Consider the following 8,492-nt stretch of genomic DNA (forward strand, 5'->3'; position numbering starts at 1 on the left):
GAATGTGTGAACCATCAATATCTAGAGAATATTAGTGTGCACAAAGATGTGCTCTCCTACAAATTCCTTAGTGGGAGACTACGGGTTCAACCCCCTGGAGCTCGAAAAACCTGTAGAGATCAGGGGCTCGTACTTTTGAACAATATGTTGAATGCTCCCAAGTTTTGGGTCTATGCTCTGATTGGGTCTATGACAACCATCACTGGGCTTTGGCCCAAAATATTTGTGAGAACAATAATATGCTAAAAATTTCCAGATCTAAAAAAACAAATAATTATAGATCCAAAAATTAACACTAAAAATACAATATCAAGCTTAATGGTTTATCATACCACAACTTGCTTGAGTACTTGTAATCCTTCAAATGGGCAAATCGAACTTCCAAGTCTGATTTGCAAAAAAAAATTTGCCTCAAATTTGACTTTTGCCCAACATAGGCAAATTTATACTTGAAATTTTTGGAAACGACCACCTGGATGCAATGGTGAGGTCAAAACTTGCTCAAAATGCTCCCAAATTCTATGGGTACCCAGATCTGAATCTCGGCCCTCCAAAATGAAGCAAAATGAAACTCTTCAATGGCTATGCAATGATGCTCCCTCAGCTCTGATACCATGTAAGAATTTGTCTAAGGAAATAATTCAACACCAAGATCAAGAAGATCAATAAATAGCACAAGAGAGACTAATGATGATCAAATGAGAATATCAATAATGATCAAAATAATAATATAAATTAGATGAATACACACTAGAAGTGCCTGTATATAAAGGCATCTAGAATGACTAGGAGTTAGCAAAGTGATAAGCCTCACAACTAAGCACATGTCCACTAGGAGTGGATTATCCTTCATTGAGCACATGAGTTTATGCGATGATGAGAGGATAAGTTTACATAGGTGTATCTCATAAAGAGATGTTGTAGACACCATGTGCTTGAATAAGTTTCTAACTCCTATGTTGCCAACAAGACAACTCATATGACTATGCATACTCCTAGATGTCTACATGACAACTAATATAATAATGCATTAACCTAAGTAAACTTAAGTAAAGTGTAATAATAATTAATTATTTACACTAACACATAGTCATAGGTCCAGTAGATGCCACATACTTGGTGTTCAAATACTTCAGGCTTGAGTCTCCAATGGTTGTCAAATGCAACTTCATGAGTTCTTGCCATACTTGGAAGTTATCTCTTTTCATCTTAGGAATCTCTCTTTTGTAAGACATCTTTGATCTTTAGCTTAGGTCCTTGAAACCTTCTTTATAAGCACCAAAAGTTTTGATACCAATTGTTGGAAATATAAGAGCAGTAACTGAGAGGGGAGGGGTGAATCAGTTACCACGAAAACAAATCCCATATCCCTTTAGATGTCAATACAAAAAAAAATCAAACTTTGTTGAAACTCAAATACTATTGTAACTCAGTTAGCACTGAAACACTTAGTTAACACAGTAACTCAGTTTACACTAACAATCATTGTCACTTGGTAAACACTCGGTTAATATTGAATATATGCAATGTTATTTGTTAATACTAAATATGTAGATCTTATGATATTAAGTGTGATTAACCTTAATTAACTTAGTTGCAGAACCATAAAGAAAATAAAATGAACACAACAAGCACCAGGATTTAATGTAGAAACCCAATTTGGAAAAACCCACCAATTGCAACTAGTTACTATTTTTCACTCTTTTGAAGTGAGCCCTATTAGGAGCCAACCCTATTAAAGGTTACAAAACACACTGTTAGGTGTGACCCTGTTAAAGGATTTAGTTCACCATGTTTGGAGTGACCTTATTAAAGGTCTTTAGATGCTTCAATCTAGAAATGCTACCTTGTTAAAGGATTTGGTGAATAGTTGTTAAGCTAACTCTATGAAGAGATTTGATTCACTACTACAATTATTAGAGAATAACAATGATATGACCTAATTGCTTATGCAAACTATATTTGTTGATTTAAGATCTCTATTCTGGCTTGAATACTTGATCCTTCTTGATCATAATGTTCTTTGCAACTTAGTCAACTCCTAATCCACTTCCTTGATTTATCTTTTCAATCCCATGATTCTTCCACTTCTATTCCACAATTCAATTCTCAACTTGACCTTATACTTATATGTTTTACCTTGTCAAGTCGGCTTGAATGCAATTTCAAATAAATGAAATTCATCCCATGAGTGAACTAGAACTAACCAACAAAATTGATACAGGAAAATCCTTCATTAGCCAACCCAAATTGGTCAACACTAACTCAGAAATAATTTTCCTTTAGAATTCCTTTGGTAACCGAGTGAGTTGGTTAACACTGGTTCCATGCTAACTTTTCTTTTACTGCTGAGTGAACTCGGTAGACATTGTGTTTCTACAAACTTCCATTGGTAGCCAAGTGAGCTTGGTTAACACTCACCCTGAAGTTGGTTGACATTGAGATGCTTGCCATACACTGCAACATCTTTTGACTCCCGAGTGAGCTCAAAAAACACTGATTGCTCGGTATATACTTAACATTTGTGTAACATCAAAGACACAATACAATTAAATGATTGTATCCAACAATTCCATCTAAATTTAAAACACAAAGAACTAACCCCCTGTAGAATTCAAAGACCTTTCCAAAAATGTAAAGTGTTCCACACAATTTGTTGATTTTTTACCAAAGATGATTTTTTCTGAAAAATAAAGAAAAAATTATAACTCATGTAAATCAGCTCAAAAAAAACTAAATTTTGGCCTGAGTCATCTTTGATCCATCACCAATCAAGATTTTTTTTTAAAGATATGAACCTTAAGTCATTTGGAAGATATACTCAAATCTTTCAAAACCTAAGGTTTTGGCCTTCAACTTAACCTGCACAAGGGCTAGCCTTAAAACCAAAGTGAGAACCCTGTAAAACCACCTAATTAGATCCAACAAGTGTCTGTGAAAAATTAGAAATGAAAAATGCAACTAAAATGCAAACAAATTAAACTACTAAACTCAAAAAATGCAAGAAAATAGAACTAGAAACTTGGTTCAAGCCCCACAATGAGTACCAAAAATGTTACCAAAAATATGGTACACTTATCTAAGAAATTCTATCTAAGGGATCCAATAGATTAGGAACCTTGAATGGCGACTTAGAGCTCTTTTTCTATGACTTACAAGACTGCAAATAATAGTATGGTGGCTTTCAAATGAACCTAGCTATGCAACCCTTGCAAGGTGCACCATAGAATGAGAGATTCAAATGAAGATGCAAACTAAATGAGATGTAAACTAGTCTATAATGAGATATGCAATATAAGAAAAGAAAAGTCTAATATACTTGCAAGAAAGTAAACATCTAAGCTAACAATGCAAGAGCTATTCTATGATGAAGACTATGCTACGATGAGAAGCAAGATGCTCCAAAAATGCAAGAATGCGAAGAGTGTGGTGAGTGCTCCAAGTGCTCCAAAAGCTATAAGAAAACCCACAACATAATGTTAGCATAAGTGAACAAGAGATGAGAGAGTGAGGAGAGAGCCTCTCTTTAAAGAATAATGGACGGTAGAGATTAAGAGGCAAAATCAAGGGTGGAGAATGAACCTTAAGTGATCCATGTGCACAAGAATCTCATCCAAGCAAGATAAATAGTGATGTATAGGAGACAAAAGATGTGTGCAGGAGAATTAAAGCTATTTTGAAACTAAAATTCCTCTCACATAGAAAAGTGTGTCCCTCACATCAGACAAAAATGCTTCTTCTTTTATTTTTAAAATAGGAATAATGTTTTTCATGTCACACTTAGAATAAGTGGGATTTTGGAAGTTTGATTTAATTAAAAGGGATGTGAGGCCTCACCCCGACCCATCATAGCATAGATACTGCATTTCCATTTTGTTATTTAGGACTGGATATCTCGAGATATATAATTGATACTTGATGGATAGTAAATTTTGCTACTTAAAAGATGATATTTACCTTGTGATCTTTCATTATGGTATGCATTAGGACTTGATTGGCTTAGTCAATGAATTAATGGATATTTATTCAGTACTTCACTATTATAATAAGGAATGGAATTATGATGTGATTCAATTCTTAACTTGATCTTGTTAGGAAAGTTAGTAATATGTAATTTTTTTTTTAGGGTTAATGATTAAATACTTAAGATGTAAATGATGGAGAATAGGAAGTTAATTATGGAATGTGTTGTATGTGAATGGTAGAATAACGAAGTTAACATGTACTTTTACTTTCATAGGTATTTTATATGTGGCTTTTCATTGGACTACTGATGCTCAAATTGAGTGTGCAGTAAAGGAACCATGGAAACAAATGGGGAAACAAGGTATAAACACATGTTAAAATGACACTACCAATTTGAATCTTTATAAGATCTGTAAACATCATTGTGATGTGTTTATTTTGTAAACATGAGATGTATGTGTCTAGTATGTATTTCATGTGTTGATTCTAAATGTGTCATGTGTGATGTATAGTGAATTTGTGTGTGTCACTTGATATTTGTACTCGTTATGTGAAAATGACATGTTCTTCAATGATGGATCATGTGGCCACCTTATTCCAAGTTAAATACCTTAATTGAGAAATTTGACTTATTGCTTTAAATTAGTAAAGAGAACAAAGTTACCACCATGGAAAATTTGGAATTTGAACTTACCTAGCATTGTGAGGACCATAAAGTAACTCTAAGGTGAATTTGTGACAATAATAAACCCTACCCATGTTAGTACTTTAAGTTAGGGGGCTAATAATGACCACTAGGGTGCCTAGAAGACCTAGGAGACCCCAAAAAGAATGCATTTTTTATTGAATCCAAAAATAAGAGAGATATATAGGGGCATGGCCAAATTAGAAACTCACTTGGCCACTCTCTATCTTTAGGGGCAACTAGGGTTTGGAGGAAGAGGATAAGGAGCTCTACTACAAATTTTCATTTGCCATTACTTGGAGTGAGGTTGGTATACATGATCCATGGTGTTCTTCATTTGCATGTAGGATTGATATGTTATATCTTCATTATCTTGTACTTGAATGAGTAGAAGGAATCGATCAAAAATCATTGTAGATAGAGAAAAAGTTTATCTCATTTGGTTATCCTATTACTCTCAACTCTCATAGGAAAAATAGATGCACTCATGCTCATTCTTGAATGATGAATAGATATAGAAAACACATTTAGAAGCTATTGTAAATGTATTAGTTCTCAACTATGTAATTAATTTTCAATAATGGATTATGTTCAATAATGGATTTAGCATAAATGAAGTTTTTTGAGGTTTCCATGCAATTAGATTTCAATATGTTCAATGAAAAAATAAATTACATTGGTAGGAAGAATTGTTCTACTATTTCATGTTGATCTTAAACCAAATATAGGAATCCATGAAGAAAACCAGCCAAAAAAAAAAAAAAAACTTCATAAGTAACCTGTAAAGTAACTTGATTTGCTTTTAATTAGTTTTAAAATGTAAAGTTTAGTATATTTTGATTTGTTTTAAAATGTAAAGTTTAGTATAGTTTGATTTGTTTTTAATTTGTTCTAAAATGTAAAGATTAGTATATTTTAATTTATTTTTAATTTGTTTCAAAATGTAAAGATTAGTATATTTTAGTTTGTTTTAAAATGTAAAGATTAGTATATTTTATTTTGTTTTAAAATGTAAATATTAGTATATTTTATTTTGTTTTAAAATGTAAAGATTAGTGTATTTTATTTTGTTTTAAAATTTAAAAAATAAAATATAAAAGAGGATTGTATATATTTCAGTTTAAATTCATTTTCATTGTAATTTGAGTTTAGGGATTTGTATAATCATGATCATAGTTGTTTAATTATATCTTGATTATAGTATATTAGATAAATTTAAAGGATTGTATATATATTTTATTTAAGATATTGATTTTAGTTTAATATTAAATAATAATAATGTTAGCAACAAAAATAAAAGATGTATATTAAAATAGAAGTATAGGTGTTTTCAAAAAATAATTATAATAGTAATAATAATAATAATGAAAATATTAAAAATAAAGGTAAACCTAATATCAATAGAAATAAAATGATAAATTGATAAAGCTCCTTCTTGTTACAACCTTAGAACTCTTACCACTACAATAACACAAATTGAATCTCACTTGCACATTAGGGTGTCTCATATTTAGTGTAGAAGAATGAGGGTTCATAACCATATCATCTTAACATAGTTTTGTCTTAAGTAACTAGCAACTAAGTGACCTCCTCATAGTGAACTCGAGATCCAGATTTCGATTGGAGCAAACTTCATTCCACCTTCTAACTTCATCACCTCCTAGTTTAAGGATAGGTTAAGTTTCTTACCTTCAATTTTCTACATTTCAAAAAAAAAAAGTAGTTGTGTTTTTTTTGCCTTGTTGAATTTTGGGCATGACAAGGGAGCAAGTTCTTTCAATTAAAAAAAAGACTTGGGATAAGGTGGTCAAACCATACATTATAATCGAATAAATAACAAATTGATGATTAGATACACAAATAAGAAATAGATAAATAAAGCAAAAATTCTAGAAAGGGAGTTCATAGTCTAGATGACCATTTTTGGGTGATTACAATTTGTGTGTATGCAAAAAGGAGAGAGAGCAAAGAGCACACAGTGAGAACACCACATCAAATATGTGCACAATGAAGGGTTGTAGGCTAGGGCACGTATATATGTTTTTTTGGTACATATACATAGTGCATGTACATGTTTATATGGTGTGCGGCTCAAGGTCAACAAATATACTAAATGAATATATGAATGCAGATATGAAAATAGTATATATCATTATTAGTAAAGGAGGGGGAGGGGAAGTTTTGGTTTTGTGGGGTGGGCCTATTAAAAGCTCCTCCTATGATGTATCTCAAAAGCCAACAGAGAGAACGTGTGTGTGCAGTGTGCATAAATATATGTGTTCTCGGTAATAGTAGAAAGTAAGTGAATGCAAAATTAGGTCATAGGGGAACACAAGGGAGTTTGTGGGGCTGCAACTAAGATCAATAAAGGATCATTTGGATTGCTTGTTGCATGATCATATAATGAGCATGAACATGCCTAGTCATATTTATTATTTATGATCATAGTATAGTCTATCTCTACATATTATAGTATGGTATAGCTAGTACTATTACTATTACTACCACTACTACTGGCTGACCTAGCCTCTTGCTGCTCCTGTTGGCCACTAATGTGGTTGTATGTAAGCCACTTGTACTACACTGTGTATACAAGACCCTTACTTTTCCTTTTCCCTTTCTTCCTTCTCCACTAAAAAAGATCATATAGAGACATAAAACAAGGGCACAACAAGAGACAACATGAATATTCACTCATAAATCCTAAATGAATGAATGAATGTGCAAACTATACAGGGGCATAAGTTATATCACAATCAATCAATCAAAATCTAATCACTTTTAGTTTCCCTTTCATCCCCCTAACTCAACAAAATTATCCCTTGTGTAACCCTTTGGTTTCTCTTTATCGTTGATTTGTGTGCATGCAAAAAGGAGAGAGAGTGAAGAATAGGCGGTGAGAATATCACATCAAATTCTTGAACACATTATAGGCTAGGACATGTATACATATTTTTTTGGTATATATACATTGTGCATGGACATGTTTACATGGTGTGTTGCATGATCATATGATGGGCGTGGACATGCCTAGGCATATTTATTATTTATGATCATAGTATAGTTTTTCTTTGCATAATATAGTATGTTATAGTTAGTGCTATTACTACAACTACCACTGCTAGTAGGATTATTTGGATTGTCTGTTGCATGATCATATGATGGGCATGAACATGCCTAGGCCTAATTATTAATCATGAACATGATTATGCAACAGGCAGTCCAAATTGAACACTAATATTTTAAAAATCAGGGCTTGTCGTCGCAATGTGGACAACCCAATGTCATACTTGCGATGACCAGTCTGATGACGACGATGTATAATCAATGGCATTGTCGATGGTATTCCATTAGAACGGTTGGACGAACTCCCATCGGTTATACAACATCGTTGACAGACTAATTGTCATAGGGCCAAGTTCACCCAGTGGATGCCAAGAACTCTTCTTCAGTGTAGCAACGATAAGACGTTGCAATATCGATGATAGCTCAGTTTTGTGCAACGTTCATTATGTCATACAATATGGGCATCCCATAGGTGAATTGATACCACTTTTGGTGTCAAAATTTCAACGAAAAGATTGTCCATCAAACATTGGCGACATAATGGTTTCGATGCCTCTCTCCATCAGGTGTGCGACGATTTAGCATCACAATATCGACACTTTGCCATCAGAAAAGGGCCTCAAATGTAGTAGTAACGCACACATCAATTTCTTATATATATATATATATATATATAGTTGCATTTATAAATTTAAGTACATACCTTATTAATATACTATAGTTGCATTTATAAATTCAAGAGTCGGATCATAATATCTTTAAAAATCCTTTACTC

This window comes from Cupressus sempervirens, chromosome 8, assembly GCF_028749045.1.
Source record: "Cupressus sempervirens isolate cs-2001-9-10 chromosome 8, ASM2874904v1, whole genome shotgun sequence".
In the NCBI taxonomy this organism is placed as follows: domain Eukaryota; kingdom Viridiplantae; phylum Streptophyta; class Pinopsida; order Cupressales; family Cupressaceae; genus Cupressus; species Cupressus sempervirens.